This window comes from Neodiprion virginianus, chromosome 3 (genome assembly GCF_021901495.1).
Source record: "Neodiprion virginianus isolate iyNeoVirg1 chromosome 3, iyNeoVirg1.1, whole genome shotgun sequence".
Taxonomy (NCBI): domain Eukaryota; kingdom Metazoa; phylum Arthropoda; class Insecta; order Hymenoptera; family Diprionidae; genus Neodiprion; species Neodiprion virginianus.
In genome coordinates, this window is record NC_060879.1 from 23801897 (window position 1) to 23819312 (window position 17416).

Consider the following 17416-nt stretch of genomic DNA (forward strand, 5'->3'; position numbering starts at 1 on the left):
TTCGACTGTTCACGCGGTTAATAATCGGGGTGCGTTAAAAATGGTCGTCGGGCACGGATCATGAGAAGAAGCCACGAATGATCCCTCAAAAATAGGGGTAAGGTCAGGCACTCGATTTGACTCCGAGATTCGATCATCCGATACCAGCCTCGGCACCAAATAAGGAGAGGCCATCTCTGATTCGATCTGGATACAACTCGGAGTCGCCTGAGAATTCCGTACGGTAATGACCGTTGTTCACTGTCCTTTTCCGCATCATTTCCTCAATAAAACTTGAACAATCGTAGAGCAAGCGCCCGCGATCTCTGCCGGGCTCTTCACTTGAAATGCGCATCGTAAACTCGACTTGCGGAATGCCCCGATGACCTCACTTTCCCCTAATTTATAAGAACTACCTACGAGCGAGCCGATCGCCGCTCGAATACCATATTCGAACAACATTCCCCTTGCCTTTTAGTCTTCAAGTACAGGAACGGTTTACTTTATACAGTGACCGGGGATCGCAGTCAAGGAATTGCGTTTTATCCGATAAATCGGTATCACATCGATTCGGTTAACAGTTACCGGTGGAAGTGAATCAAATTGTACTCCTGCAAAAAGGAGGCAACAAAATTAGGTCAAACGGCCCGTGACCTTGACTAGATCAAGCCAACAAGCTGCGACAATGAAGTGTATCATTACGCAAGGCCAACTAACAGCGAGTCTTTTTCGCAAAACCTGGAAACGTCGTGATCACCTCTATCCAGCATCTCGATGGTTGGTGCCTGGGAGGACTGAGGAAGCGAGGTAACAGTACCATTCAGCGGAATAGTAAATCTCGTGGTGCGGGCAAATTGTCTCGAGTCCGGGGCAGATAGCCGGAACGACTGCTGCACAAACCTCCGGAGACACAGGGACCGAAGAAACGATAGAACTATGGGACGGCTGAAGAGAGAAGGAAAGAGACGGAGATAGGATGAACGTATAACAGGCTAACAGGAAATGTTGTACGGCCAGGCAGGACCTCGGGATGACTTTCATGCTCGCTCGGTCTGCAACGTATACCTATATCCAGACGCGAGATGAACTCCCCGGATGAACGTATATGGAGTTCTGTAATTGTCTCCATAGGCGCCGTAGGTATTAGCCGATGGAACAAAGCTGCGGTAGTCACCTACCACCACTTATGTAAACACGGATAGACGGCTTGTCCCCTTCGACGTCTGTTCCGTGGCCAGGAGTTGCAATGCGGATTCTTGAAACGGCAACGAATCCGGCCAACTAGCCTCCCAGGCGGAACTTGCAACCCTCCCTTCTCATCTATGATTTACTTCCGCCATTCCAGACGATCGTAAATGCTCGCCTTATATCGCCGAGTGATTTCTCACGACTGAAAGTACCGTCGTGGCTGGTTATCAGCTCTCGGATGTGACCGGTTATTTCACAATCTCAGCCTCAGAAGTCAAGTAGATATCTCCGTGTCTTTCGCTGCGGCATCTTTCAATCTTTTTAATTTCGTTGCAAAAGTAATTCTCCAAACGCCTTTGCTGGCCACGTTCAAGCGCCGTGACGCTTGATTTTAATGTCACTGACAATATTTAACACGAACTTCGTCATTTCCAACGGGCTAGACGTAGCAAAAACTCATCCGACCGTATTTGAATGATAAATATTAAGATGAGATTTTTATTTTACTCAAGAAACGGATAAAATATTAATATGAATAAGAAATTCCGAGTCATAGTGCAGTGTGAAACTTTATGGTTCAACGACTCGATTCTTGTTTGGCGGGTGTTGGAAGCTTCGGAGACATTCACATTTCTAAAGGCGTGAGCTCGGTGAAAGAGTTATAGTTCTCTAATATACTTCTCCTTCTAATTACAAGCTGAGAGATATTTCATCGCTAATTTACGTTAGATATCTGACCTTAAGAAAAATGAACTATAGTAGTACAAAACTATTTACTCAGTACTATGAGCGGTGTGATTTACCGACTGGATTTCTAAAGGCGAACCAACGCGAGGAATATCAGTCACGGGATGAGATGGTGCTACAAAAAGGTATAATTATTATTTAATGAACATATTAGACTCGAGTAGCATGATGAGTGAGACTAATGGCACGCTTTTTATTCTCTCAACGGAAATAAAAAAGAAAAGAATAGTAGCAAAAATAAACGGGGTACCTATTAATAAACCGGAATTTCAACGGTTTGACAGCTGAGCGCTATACCCACACGTGACGTTGATCTCCGGCTTTTTTGAAAAGGATCAAGTCCCGATAGGATTAGGTCTATTGATGGTGAAACGGTTCCATCGGACTTGTTAACGTCGTACTTTTTCCACGCTTGTACTTCTGATGCCCGGTAAAATTGGGGTCCCTGCAGCGAAGCGCCGTTACGAACGGCCAGTCCCTGATCTACAGTTGAGTACCGATTTTTCGATAAGCCAATTCGTCAGGCCGATCAATGTCGGTATGGTACAAACTGAACTGTAATCTCAAAAAATCTAATCTATGACGAATAAAAGCTTGATTAGCTTGTCAAGCATGAGGCTGCAAAAGCATTCGCGGTCATCTCGCTGTTTGCCTGACCTGAGCAAAAACCGATTCTCATTTTCCTCATAATCGAAACACCAAGCCGAGCGTTTCAGCAGTCGTTGGTTCTTGGCAACTTAACAAAACCAACTTATCAGGCCCGAGTTCAAGAGCATTTGGTTGAAAAGTAGTGGAGGAACGGGAGTCAAGGTAAATTGATCATGTTAACTTTATTTGCACAATCGCAGAACAATTATTAATCTATGAAAAAGTGATTGTGTCAATAGGTTGTACCTGGAAGTTGTGAGTCTTGACTCTTGTGCTCGCAACACAAAGCTTTCGCATCATCGATTGGGTCCAATCCTAAGCGTAATAGTGCCTATTGGTTCGTTCCCGTCTTATTAAAGACTGCAGTGTAAGACAGTCTTACTGTTAGAGACAAATGTGCACATATATTTGAGGATGGTCGCCGACGAATTGGTTGAAGAGCAATCAGTCAAGTTAATGAAAATTAAAAAGAGAAAGGACCACTTGACATATGTAGATATTAATGGGACGTTAATTGAGTCGAACATCAGTGTGTACTAAATTGATGAGGCACATTTTTCAAACGTTTTTAAAATAATCTGCACCCATTGCAGTCACTAACCGATTGCGTAAGCGGCGTGCCTATCGTACATGGGCATACACTCGGCCGCATAAAAGTTCACAAATAGCGAACAGGAAAGTCTCAACTTTTCTGCGAGGATCTTCACCCGGGAGGCAGAGGTGTTCTCGAGTCGTTTTACTACGCTCATGGGAAATGTGAAAGCGAGTCTTTGGCGAAGGCGTTGGCGATCTCACGCAACTCCTCCACCCCTCCTCACCGTAGGTGCCCCTATTACGTGGCTTAGTGTGCTTACTACGATGTACCATCTGGATGCATGCCGAGAGGTACACTGTGTACGTAACTGAACGTAACGAGGCCTCTTGAGCTTGTTTACCAATACCCCCGACGTGCCAGGCACGTCGCTGTTGTGTCACGGGATGTTATTAATTGCCGGTAAGGAATATTAATTACAATTATTACAACACCTAGGGAGAATTTTATACTTCGTCCACTTGCAAAATGGACTTTGAACGTTACCTGTGAACTCCACGAACCACACTTGCGCCGTCCAAAAATTTCCACGATTCTGCAGTAAATGACAAATTTTAAGACGTGTGCTCTGGAACTATGCAATATGTTGTGATTGACAGTAACAAAGGGCTTGAACCATATACCAATTTTTGCTGCAACGAGGTTCATTGTTTTGTTTAAACTAATCATACGCCTTTCGATATCCAGTGATTAATTTTTCTTTAGGCACTCATCATTACGGCCTCGAAAGACGATTCTCAGTTCTAAATTTAATCGAATAATTTCAACTTCGCGGAACCGCAGAGTGGTCATTCGTTTCTCATTAGACGGATACTGTTTTGCCGTTTGGTAAATTATGACAGTTTGAATATTGAGTGAATAGAACTCGTAGATATCAATTTTTCGAAGTATTATTCGGCCTCGTGCAAAAGTACCGTGAGATCATGCTGATGAGTGATTGACATCTTGTGGAATCTGACCTTGCGAGGATTGAAAAATTTGTTGACAATTATACGGACAATTCCGAGTTACCTAGCAAACTAACGATAAGTCAGAATTTATAAAGCTGCTGTTTTCACTTGATTCTCCGAATTTTGTTCTGGACGCATCATGCGCAGATTATTGGGCAATTTTGGAGGAGATGGGATCGAGGAAGTCGAGATAGGCCTGTAATTTCATTCAGGAGAGCATTTTAAAAGTGAAGAAGTTCGTATGAAAAGTGATATTTCTGGAGGCGTTGCGTTTTATCCGATCTTCGATGTAGGAGATACACTTACCTATACGTGGATATAAATTACACATCGGGCCCCGACGAGCCCCAGGACGTAACGGGACCAGGACTGGGTCCGATCCTCTCTTAGCCGTGACAGTGAAAAGAGAGAAATGCTGCGCGCCCCGTCGATCGACTAGTCGAAGGTAGTCGAGTCACCAGGCAGTCGAGATTACGGCAAGTTGCGTCAGCATCTTATTGGTGGACGTATGACAGCCACTATAAAGCGGTCCTATCAAAGAAACCATACACGCATGCGTGTATACTCGGAGATGGAATGAGTATCGGTTTTATACTTGCTTGCAAACCACGGACCCTCGGGCACCCCGAGGTCCTGGAGAGTGCAGGATCATACACTTGTAGTGAACATCGACTTGTTAGTTAGACAGTGCTATAGCCACGGTTTCTGAGGTACATACGTTGCGTTAATTAGCGACTCCAACGGCAGATCTTTTTCTATTCTGTAACGAACCTGACGCCGCAAGCTCGGATCATTCTGCGTCGCACAAGTCTCTTTCCATGGCATGGGGACAAATGCGGGCCTTAAGATGTACCTCGGTATTCATTGAAGGATTTGTCGAAATTCGATGTATGTCGAGAGCGGTTATGCCCCAGTCTCTAATCCTGCAGAAGAGACGTTTTCGTTGATTCGTTGTAGAATTTTCAGTGCCTCGGCAGCTGATGATAGTAATATAGACAGTGAATTCAGAAGTAAGGTGTCGTCGATAGTATATTTCGGACTATTTTGGAAAGAGGTTATATAATCGCACATTCGCATTTTATAAAATATGGAATGAAACGTGAAACGATGATTATTGTATCATTCTAATTTGATGAGAGAATGCCTCGATTATTGAAAGTGAATCAAAGCCACTATAAAACACGATGCAATTGGTAGATTTTCGAATTTAAGGAGTTTTAAGTACTGGCTTACGTAACTGATTTAAGGGTATTTACGAGAATACTTTCGTCTATTCTCAAAACTTTGAATTGGTTTGGAACTTATTGTAAAATATTCGTGCTATAATATCGGATAATGCGCGCTGATGAGCTAGAGCTGGATGAACATCTTACAGATATTTCATCTACTTATTTCGCGGCGGGATGGGCTTTGAGGTGATGTTTCGTAACTTACCCGACTAATAATTCATATGTTGATTTATCAGTCCTAGCTTACCGGAGCGAACTTTTTAACATCTGAACGATCAAATAACAAAAAATTTCAAATCGAACCGATGTTTTACGTAAAAACAGAATCGAATCTCGTAAATTAGTCTCGTGACCCCGTGCTCAAAATACCCTAAATTATACATTCTGGTGCGATCAAAATTGTAACACTTAACCCTGAACTCATTCGCATCGTTGCGTGAAGGATATCATGTTTTTGCCGATAAATGTGGATTACGAACGGAAATTTGATCCTAATATCGGAAACAGCCATTTTATCATGACAGATTACCACTTCCATAGCACCTGTCGTAATGAAGTAAATCTGGAAATGGATTAAAATAAGACATTAAAAGAGGATCAAGAACTGTATATTATAACCGGATTCCTCACTACATTACGAGCAAGCTTGCGAACGCTAATTCGATCTTTCGGAATAGTCGATAAACGAGACTTCTAAAATCGGAGCGTAGCAGAATCTCCGATGCCTTGTGCACAAATGACGTGATCATATTTCGAGATACTTCAAGTGTGTCAGATGTTCTAAAGAACTAGATTGCGTTGTGGAAAACGTTGCCTTCGATCGTCCAAATTGGTCAAAAGATGGCATTTGTACATCGAGTTGCATCCACCCCCCCCCCCCCCCCCCCCTCTCTGCCCCCCTTAATAGAGTTTCGAAGCCTAGAGCCGCCTAGCAATGGCGTAACTTTGAGACAATAGAAGCCGATGTTTCCTTGACGATTACCCAAGACCCGATTGCGCGAGTCTACCGTGTAAGCAGCAAGTAATTATGACTTTGCAGCAAGTCACAAGTCATTCCCCCCGTGTAGCCGCTTCACGCGTTGAAACACGAAATATTCTCGCGTGGTTTGCTCAAAAAATTGTCGTTCCTTTCAACCTTCTTTTCTCATGATCCTTTCATCTCCTTCTCAAAAACCCGCACCTGCGCCTGCATTCCTGTAGAAACGTTAAAACAAGAGGTGGATGAGCATACGTATAGCCACGGGAACGCGTATACTGTATATGCAAATATTATGTCCGCAGTGCCGATGCATGTCCATTAGAATTGATCGACAACATTAATACAAGTTAATGCCGACATGGTTGCAGAGCGACTTTGCCTGCGTCCCTCGCGATGTAAGATCTCCAATCTCACGAATTCCATCCCAACATTTCGAACTGTCTCGTTCTCGTTGAGACGAGCTATCGGCAGGCATCAGCAACGGCTTCCGACAAGCCAGCCATCTTACTCTCGAGTATTGCAGAAAGGCAGTCGTAACGACAACGGAAACGAGAATGATACCAAGAACAGCACCGACCTGGATACCGGTGATAACGAAGCTACAGATTACGAGAAAGTGATGAAAGACGGACGGTGATGGAAAATCAGTCGACCGCGATATTAATTAACTGAAGAGTTTGTCATTACACGTTATTATGCGTTTCGCCGAGTTAATTCCACTCGACAGCTGGGAACGATAGGAAAGCACTGTTGAAAACATTCCGTTCAGAAGTTTACGTCAATACGACTCATGCGCACAGTGTTAATTGGTTTGAAAAGTAGACACTCGGTAATCTGATGATCATCCATTTTACAAATTGCTTTGGTGTTTTACTGCGTGACATCGGCAGTTATACAAGAATACTTTCCGAACATATAACACGCGACAGCGGTTGAAATTGCTTTCTTTATACGGAATAAAATATATATCTGAAAGTAAAAATTAACACTCCTCGTGGTAGAGGTGACAAAAGTTTCACGCTGCTTGGCTAAGCGGTCTTTTCGGGAGAGCCATTTAAGTTAAGGATTGGTACGCCCACGGCAATCATAGTCATTAAGCGGTCGTATTACAATGCAAATGCCTGTTAAGCCTGGCCGCGAGATGGAAGCAGGGAAAGAGCACTGCAGAGTTGTACTTTGTGTATATATATACATAAATTTTCTCTCTTTCTCTTCCTCTATTTGCGAAGTTCCGCTTATTTATCTGCGTGTACAGCGTGCTTGTGCAGAAAAACATCGAGAGGAAACGTGGAGTAGGACGAAAAAAACGAGGCAGGTAACAAAAAAGAAAACGAAAGAGACGAATCAGACTCCTCGCTGAACCGTTTTTATCCACAGTTTTTATCAAGTCCCGAGTGCCCGTTTGCGGCCAAAACTGTTGAACTGTTGAAGCTAATCTTTGCATAACGTGTCAGGGTTATTCGAGACGACCGCAGTTTTTTTTCACCTACATATTAGATATCGGGAAATTAAATTCCCTAGAGGGAGTTTGAATTATAGAACTGCGGCGTTTCGGTATCGGACAGCGGATTTTTCGCCTGTACCAACATTTAGAAAAACACTTCCATAGATGAAAAGTTCTTTCCGGTCCATCGTCACTTTTCCCTCTCTGTCTCTCTCTCTCTCTCTCTCTCTCTCTCGACTGCACGGTCATTATTCACTATTCCGTTTACCAGGCTCCCGGTTTTTCGCCTCTTTAACTCTGCAGCGCAGCCTGCACAGCAGCCGAGCAAAACCCCGCACCATGTTGAATCCGCAGTCTTCTCGAGTTTACACTTTCGTTTAAGCTCGCTCTCGAGCGTAAATGAGTTTGTTCACGCCAGGAGATACTGGTTAGCCTACGCCTCAAAAATTCCCCTCCGCTCTTTCCGTTTTTCTCTCTCGCGCACCGTAAAAGAAAAAGAGAGAGAGAGAGAGAGAGAGAAATAGATGAGATGGAAACCGCGGTCTCACCGATAGCTGTCGTTAACAGTCCCCGTATAGTTCTGCAGTGCGCGTGAGTCTCCAGCATCCGCGTGAACCTCTCATCTTCGCAACTTTACACCGTACCTACACCCTCTTCTCGTGACGTAAGTCCAGTGACATCGCGTGACCTTACAGGGTCACCGTCACCCTATTGTTATTAACCAATATATACGGTGATTCCCATGAGGTCTCAACTAGCGTCGAAACCTCACCATTCCCAATTTTTTTGTAATTACTTCAGTATGTGGTAGTAATCTCAAATACAACGAACAATATTTTGTTTTTTCTCGATATGAATTACCTTTCCAAAGATAGAAGTTGTCGGTCATCGAATTTCCTAGCCACGTTTATGGGATTAAAAATATCACAAAAAAGTCTTGCATAAAATAACAAGGATTTTCACACCTCGCAAAAAGTGGTATTATTGACTTGGAAATTGAGAATTATTTACTACCGTTACTTATTGACTTATTGTAAGTGATTTTTTCCGTTTACTCCGAAAAATATGAAAAAATTAAATAAGATCCGTTAGCCTGTAAATTTGAAACGATGATTTCAATTCATTTGTAATATGTTATCGTAGTCTAAAACTAAGTGACGCGTATTTTTTTCATCTGCATTAAACACATTAAGGGGTGAAACCAGTCTCCAGAGTAAGGCATGTCAAGGGGCAATTTTACAGTTTTGTTATTATTTTTTTTTTTTTTATTCGAGAAAATAACACTTTTCATCTCTCTTTGTGAGAAAATTTTTCCAGTTGGATTAGTCACAAAATAATATGTTCTTGTGGGTGAATCTGCCAGAAAAACGAAAAAGTTTCGGTAAAAATGAAATATTTTCTTGTTTTGTTGCTTTACCGGCAAAGAGATTCGTTAATTCTCGAATATTTTACGGCACATTCGAAACTTACAATTAGTCATGTCAGAAGATGCTAGATTTAAAATGTGAAAAAGGTTTCGATGACTAATCGCGAATGAAGACAAACAAAATCGGGAAAACCGATCGGATTGGGTCTTTCGGAATGTATGGAAACCCGTGTTGCAGACCGAATGGGAAAAGCCCCGGATTGAGGACACCGCGGAATGACGTAACGTAGCCGTAGACATCGATTAGTCTAATCAATGATTACGTATACCATGATTCCGCGGATCAAGGCTCGCTGAGTTTTGTGAAATATTTCTGAACGGAGGCCCGCTCGCCGTTTCAATTTGAACACAATGACGGGAGAAATCGCAAGCGAACAACTGCATCGAGTCCACGCCTAAGCAAAAATCTAACGCTGACGGTAATAAAATATTGGAATCGTTGCTCCTAAGCTGATTGCAGCAAGGTGTTTTAACCATGCGGATGTGCAGTCTGTATCTACACGTGTCTAGGGGAACGATATAGAGACACCACAGGTACGAGGCACCTAGAATGTGAAAATAAACCACGCGTTCACATGACAATAACTCAGTGCACATGCTCGCATAGGTGTACCATCTCTATAATCCATAGATTACGGGTCTCTCGACCTATAATTCATGCGGTGGTAATAATATGCATCTGCATAAGGCGCTATCTGCGAAGATGGCAACAATTTATGCATCTGCACACACGGGTGAGGTATCAACGGGCAGATCCATAATTCAAGGTGACGAACCCGAATTAACTTTGCACCAGCGATGGGCCTCCACATGCCTCTGAAGTATTCCATGCGCGGACAGATGCCGCAGCCCTCGTGGCCGATGAGTCAGTCGGCAGGAATTACTGCGGTCGATTATCGCCGATTGTTATTCCCGGAACGATTTATAGCAGTGATTGCCAAAACAGTAATGCTGCGGGCCCTCGTTCCCCCGAGCACGGGCCATTTTACTCGCACGCGACCGCCGCAATCGAATGTGATATATTTTACTTTACACCGTGCTAATGTTTGCTAATTCATTCCCAACTAGTCATCTATTTTCCCCTCCTTCGGCTTGTGTACGGCAATCCATACTATCCTGTCGCTAACGTATAATAACGCGGATCCCGTGGTATGGTGGCATTACTGTTACAACGGACTACCTTTCAGACCCTGGCTCGATGAAACTTACTCGGGATCAATGCGTAAACGTAGAACTATTTCATGTTGTATCAAATACACGCCCCTCGTCCCTCTCCGCGCCCTTCTGCCCGCACGCACTAATTTCCCTTCGGAAATTAATCATAAAATTGATAAAAAGTCTGTATCCATCTGGAGGAAATATGTTTTTCAAAGGTGAAAGGCTCGGACACAGTGGTAAAGTAATTTTCAAGATGATCGACAACGAACGAACGAACACTGTCGCTTTGTAATAATATAGCGTGAACAAGTTTTCTCTGTAATCCCTAAACAGTGAATCCAACAAAATATAGCCTGTGTCTATCTGGAGGAAAGATTCCAATGGTGAAATAATTATTGTAACAATCGTTTTCGATATCATCAATAACAAATAAACAAACTTCGCAGATTGAGCGTTCTACTGCGCATGCAGAATCTTGGACGGTTTTTCATGCAGGCTTGCCACTTCAGGCTTCAGTTGTGAAATGCGGCTTATGGAGGTTATGTAATGGGAGATGTAATATTTTCTATTAGGTTAGGCCAATCTCGAATAGTTCATGGAGTGATTCGGAAAGAGAAAGCAACTTTTTACAGTTAACTAGCCGGGGTACTGACGAGGAAAAGTTTGACATCTCATGCCCAGTTTCGTTTAAGTTGGCTCCCCTGCCTTGCAGACGAAAATATTTCCGCGGTACAATCTCGCCAGCCAATAGAGTCCAATTATCTTGCGCAGGCGCGGTCGGTCACTCAGCCTTCCACCGTTTGCTCTCGGTAATAAAAGTGTATATGGATACGTAGAAGCGTAGATAATGCAATCAGGAATCGATCGACGCCATAGCAGCAAAGGCAAGAGTGCGAGAAATATCATGCAGCAGGAATTCGAGCCAAGCCCGGAATATCGTGAAATGCCTAGAAGTGTCTTTGCTAAATATGCAAAAACGAGTTTCGTCGAATGTCGAACGTTCAAGCATACGTTTCATTCATCGAGCAATGTGCTTGAGGCTGTAAATACTTCTGCGTATTTCGGTTACGCGATATACCTGCACACACCAGTGGCAGGTTTCGTATTTCTGCGTAACTTCGAACAGCAGCTCGTGGAGCCGTGTTATTTTACCCGTGACGGGTAACCGAGTCGAGAGGTTCCATGTAATATGGCAGCCGATCGGTGAATCATCGATTACATTTATTTGCTCGAATGCCTGCTAAGAATACATGAAGAAGATATGTCTCCGTTCGAGTGACTCTCGTAATTACAGCATACCATTGGTAGTCGCAAACTTTTCGAAAAGCAGTTTCTATAGTTCAAGTAAGCAGAGACGATTGGGTAATTTCGATTCATGCATCTTTTCTCACATCGCTATTTTTGTTTGTCATGAATTAATCACCTGCTAATTGCGGGTTCAACGGCTCTAATAGAGAATCGGACACCATATACGCTTGTGAGGAAACAAAAACTGGCTATGACGCCGTTTCAGGCAAGAATGTTAATTTTCGAAGGAAGACATATAACAATCGACTGTATAATGTCAAAAGTTTATAAGGATTGTCACCGAACCCGAGACGCAGAAGACCATGTTTTTATGATAATAATATCGCGAAAAAGACGCGACCGTGCATTTAAATATTGTTAATTAGCATACTGATCGAATATGCACTCTCTTCTGATATACCCTTCGGAGCTGCAGCAGAAGCTACGACGCTATTACGGTCCTCGAGTATTCTCTTCTCTCTTCGCGTTCATCATGAATATAAAAGATTGGACAGCGTCCAGAAATAATTGAAGAATATAATGCAAAATTGACTTCCAGTACTGTCCGAGTCTCTCTTTAATCCCTCTTCTCGTTACAGCGCGTGTTTCAAACAATAGCGCTGCAGCCTTGACCAACGCCCCATAAACGTCGGCTGAAATGTGATTACCATAATTTTTAATCTTTTTTTTTTCGTCGCATATTTTCCCCCCACCGGCTCAAACACCAAGGTGCCTGAGAAGAGCAATAATTTAATACCTGTAGCGTCGCTCAGTACGCGAAAAACGATCTCTCCCTCCCTCTCTCTCTCTCGCTCTCTCTCTCTCTCTCTTTCTCTCTCACGGCATTTGGTTTTATCGCGTAGTTAGTCTGCGTCTCAGCGTCGCATTCACACGATGAAATTCACAATACTGCCGTGGCCTTACATTATCTCAGTTTGTAGATTAAGTACGGCATTCTTTAGCATCTGCAGCAGCCATATGCCTTATAGCGTTGAAATTGCCTCGCACACACACACACACACACACACACACATACACGTGACGACTAAACCATTTACATGAAAAATTTCTCGAATAAGATAACGACGCAGCTCCACCACGGTTATCACTAGCTGCAATAATTCTTGTTGATTGAATATTCACTGCGCACATTTTGTACGCAAAATCTCCACTCGCATTGCCGCTATCCGCAATTACAAGATCCTGCAGAAGTTGGTCATCGTTTTATTTCAATACCAGAAAGCAACTGATAACTTGGCCGGGATGAGTACCTGTTTGACAAAATTGGACGGTCTTTTATGCCTTGGTGAGAAAAAGCAGTTTCTTTTTTTTTTCCAAACTTGTATTCACACTTGAGGTGGTTCTCCAGTTACGAGGCTTCGTGGACGCAACCGACAAACGCACGACCGTTATTGCCTACTGTTCATTTCCATTTGAATTTCTCGAAAGCCCATCTCTTGCCGTTCAACAAGCTTTTTCATCATAAAGCCCCGGAGAACACCAGACAACAATAAGATGAGAAGTCTTCGGTCAACGTGACGGTGCATGAGACGATAAAAAATATCCAAGCACCCTGCAATTACATCTAGAGGTGAGCGGGCTCGGCGACTAGCGAAGGCAACGAGCAGCTTCGGGCTTGATCATCTCAATTCCAAACTCGTCTTCATCCCGAGCTTCTGCATTACTTGCAGATAGCCGACCTCCTCGAACTTCACAATCAGTGCTAATTGGCGTATTGATTTCTCTCCCGCCTCGACGGTCGGATGATCAGAGGATGCGCCATCGCTGGACGTTTGGCAAACCCTGGTGGATAGGCATCATCGAGTTATTCCGCCATTGTTACCGCGTTACTTGCTATTCCTCGCCCACGTCCGAGGCCTACGCGTCTCCGGAGAGATGAGAGGCTGGGCAGCTGGCCCTTTACCTCGGTTTACGCAATGTACGACAAACCAACAAAGCTGTTTTGCACCTCGAAGAACCGATAAAAGCCTCATCATTGACTCGCCGCCCCCGCAAGTTTCCGTCACGACGGACAAACTTTTACCGGCACGTGCATGCGGTGTACGACAAGAGAAAAGCTGACAGTGCCGCCTCGACTTCATTTTCTCATTTTAATGAAACTACGATACTTCAAAGGATCCCAATCGCCATCAAGGGGGTCGCATGATGGTTTTAACATTTTAGGGTATGCGGAACGTACTTTCAGCCTACTTCAAAGCTGTAAGATTTCAGACGACGGATCCGTGGATTCACATGAGTTCAGTAACTACGGGAAACGTGAAGATGAGCTCAAATCCTGATTAGTAAGGAGGGGATACGATAATTTCGATAGTGTAAGGTAAGCCTTGGGACTAAAGGATAGATCATTCTGAAATGGAACGTAGTTCCACAACAGCTTCAAATTACTTCCGGAAACATAAACGATGAGTACAAAAAACGTTCGAACTTGTGTCCACCGAACAGATTCAAAAAACTTGCAGCAAATTCAACGCATCTCGTTATATGAAAGTTTGAGAAACTATGCAGTTCCAAATGCCATCAATTGACTCTGTGATTCTTAATGTCGACAAGACAATTCACGTGGCATCAAAAACAGTAGCATGACTCCAACCGACTTCAAGCTCAAGTTCCAAAGATTTCGAATAATTTGAAGTGACGCAACACAGCTTGAAGTAAGTTTAATGAGCCCGATGACTTTAATAACCGAGATGAATACCAGACTTCACGTGTGATCGACTACTCCTTGGGACAATACCTCAGCGCTAAACCGTTCGTAACCTTCGCTACTTGATTCTAGAAAACCATAAGCAGTCACCTCTGCATATTCGCGTTCGGCAGCTATAACCATGGGCTTGTACACCTCATGCCCATTCTGCACCCGGGATTATAAACACTGAAGCGACGTTGTTGTAAAGGGAGAAAAAATGAAACAGTTTAAGTAAGAAAACAATTATCAAATTATCGAAAGTCCTGCTCGAATTTACGTCTAGTAATTAACTCGATACTGAAACTACTTGTATCGGTGCAGGTTTTTCCCTGCACTTTGTTTCCTCGGCTAATGACTCCCATTATCTACTTACACCTGCGAGATGCAGCTCCACCCGTTTTTCGTCGATCTTAACCATCAAGAGAAAACCAGCATATCCGTTATATCCGTAGCATCTCTTGGGTTGGCACATGATCCGCACAGAGCATCGTCCGAGACCCGTTCGGACCCCGCTCACTATGTATTTTTGCTCTCGGTCATGACTTGAACTTGCCGTTTAAGCGCCGTTAGAACGTAACAGAATTATTTAATGTCCAGCTGCCGACTAGGGCTCAACTTGAGCGAGTATATCGCTACGTGTGTACAACCACCGCGAGTATTGGCTTATAAATTCCCGGGCGGGTAGATAATTCCTCGTAGATGAGAAACAAAAGGTGATTCACCCCAGCAGGCGTCCTTGAAGAAATCCAGACCGCGCTGTTCACGGAGCATCGAGGCGTCGCCAATAGTAATTTCGAACTCTTCGGCTCCCCTTTTCCAGTTTTTACGCCATTCGTCAGCTCCTGTTCACCGAATTGATCACCGGTCTCGAATCCATCGCTCGATTTCACCGAAAGTTGGCAAGAAGATCGCGCGAAGCCCGTGCCAACCGCGACGATCGATCGAACGATCGACTCGCCGCGTTTCGTTCCAGACGAAAAAGGTTCGATAGGAGATGCCAATTAGGACGCACGCCCCGTGCATTCTCATTCGCTTAATTCTAATGGAGGTACGTATCGTGGCGACGTGCCGACTCGCCGATTACAGAACGACTTCTAATCGCAGCCCAGTTGCATTACTTGCCGCCGCCGCCAAGGAACCCCGCTTAGCGAAGAAGATATTTCGAGAAGGAACAGGGCGGGCTCTCGAACCGGTCCTTGTCGCGGCGAGTCGACGGGCCCTTCGGGGCCCAAAGTCGCGGCTGGGCCGGTGATTCGAAGGTACGACAAGATGAGCGCGAAATCTTTATTCCTCGTCCGGATTTTGACCGAACCGATTTCGCCGGTGGATGACGGACGGAAATCGAAACCGAAACTAATAGGATTCCCACGGCTAATGACTGCGCTTACGGAGTGTGCGCACAATTGATATCTGGCTCTCAGATCTGGCTGACTTCTGGCTCTGACGAAAATAACGACCAGCCGCGGTATTCCGCGGCGTATACGAGTACACGAAGGACGAAGATAACGAGTTTCAGGCTGCAGCTTCGTTTTGCTTCTCCCCTTGATCTTGAGCAGACCATGAACCCCGTTCCATTTTCTCAGCTGCTGCTGTTGCCGATGCCGATGCCGATGCCGATGCCGCTGCAGTAGCTACCAAGGCACACCCAGCTCACGCTGCGATAATAATTGTTGGTGTATTTATATATAAAATGGCGACCTCGTCCTTGCTGCGGACTCAGCGTGCCGCGCAATTCTCCAGCTGCTCCTTGTACTTCTGCACCAACTGTGCTAACGCGGATTCGCGATCTCTCACCGTGGGAATATCGTCTTTGCCTCCCAACGAAGTGCGCGACATATTCATCGACGGGGGTCCGCAAGGCCGACAGCCCTCTTCAATGATCCTTCTTGCAAATTAGTTTCGTCATGATTATTACGAGACGTACGGTCAGTCCTCTCGTGCGCCGAACTAACGCTCTGCTCTTCGAAACCAGCCGTTTCCTTCTCTGGACGTTCGCTACTTTGTACCTAATGATCCGCGTGAACTTCAACCCCTGAATACCCGATTTGACTTGTTACCTAATGAGCTTGGATACACGGTGCGTAATGATATAAGATCAACGTTCGGCCTAATTTGTATGTTTATAATCACAAGTGATCACAACCTATCTCCGGGTGACGCATATCAGCATTCCAAATATTAAAAATTCCGTTCGACCATTATTATCGCCAATGTCTGATTGAAAACTTCCTTTCGACACAGTTACTTATGCAGGAATTTATAATAAAATGGTCGCCGTTGTATCAACTTTAACATATTTTCAGTATGACGTGAAAATATGGTACATACAAGCAACTATGTATAATAGGGAAATTATATAGTTGTCAATACGATATACTTACTGATAAATTCGATATTAATCTTTTTATTTTATTCGGGAAATTTTGTTACTACGTGTCGCTTTATCGTCATATACGAACATGAAATTATTACAACAGTCACAAAAAATAGAGTACGAGTAGTTGTGTTCAAAGGAACAGTAACACGGTCTAGCTAGATTATCTGGTTGGAGTTGCAACATATATTTTTATTTCATACCCAGAGTGGTAAAAAATTGAAATAGTATAGCACTGTCATAAGCCAGAACTAGAAATTTGTCTTCATGCCTGAATGATCGAATCACGAAAGTTCGAAGAGCCGAATGATTCTTGTTGATTATGTACATAAATTTGCGTAAGGATTTGGGAGAATATAACGCGTAAATTTTGACAAACTAAAGCCGTTCTAAATTTTGATCATTTCGATGTTATTTTAATTCAACACAATAGACAATTTGAATATTAATAAGCAGCCAAAAAATATTTGTAAATTTTAGTAAATACCGTGTTCGATCTTATGCATAATTTTAGAACATGATCTGGATTGTGTGATTCCATCATATTTCTATAGATTCTACGTATTCGTGTATACCCTGAAAGGAAAATATTATACATTACAGAATTTTACTTTATTCATAACCAATTTCAGTTTTCAATTCAAAAAGTGTTAGGAATCAACTGCCGTTTTGCAACGCACGAGGCGTAAAACTTTTTCAAACGCAGCG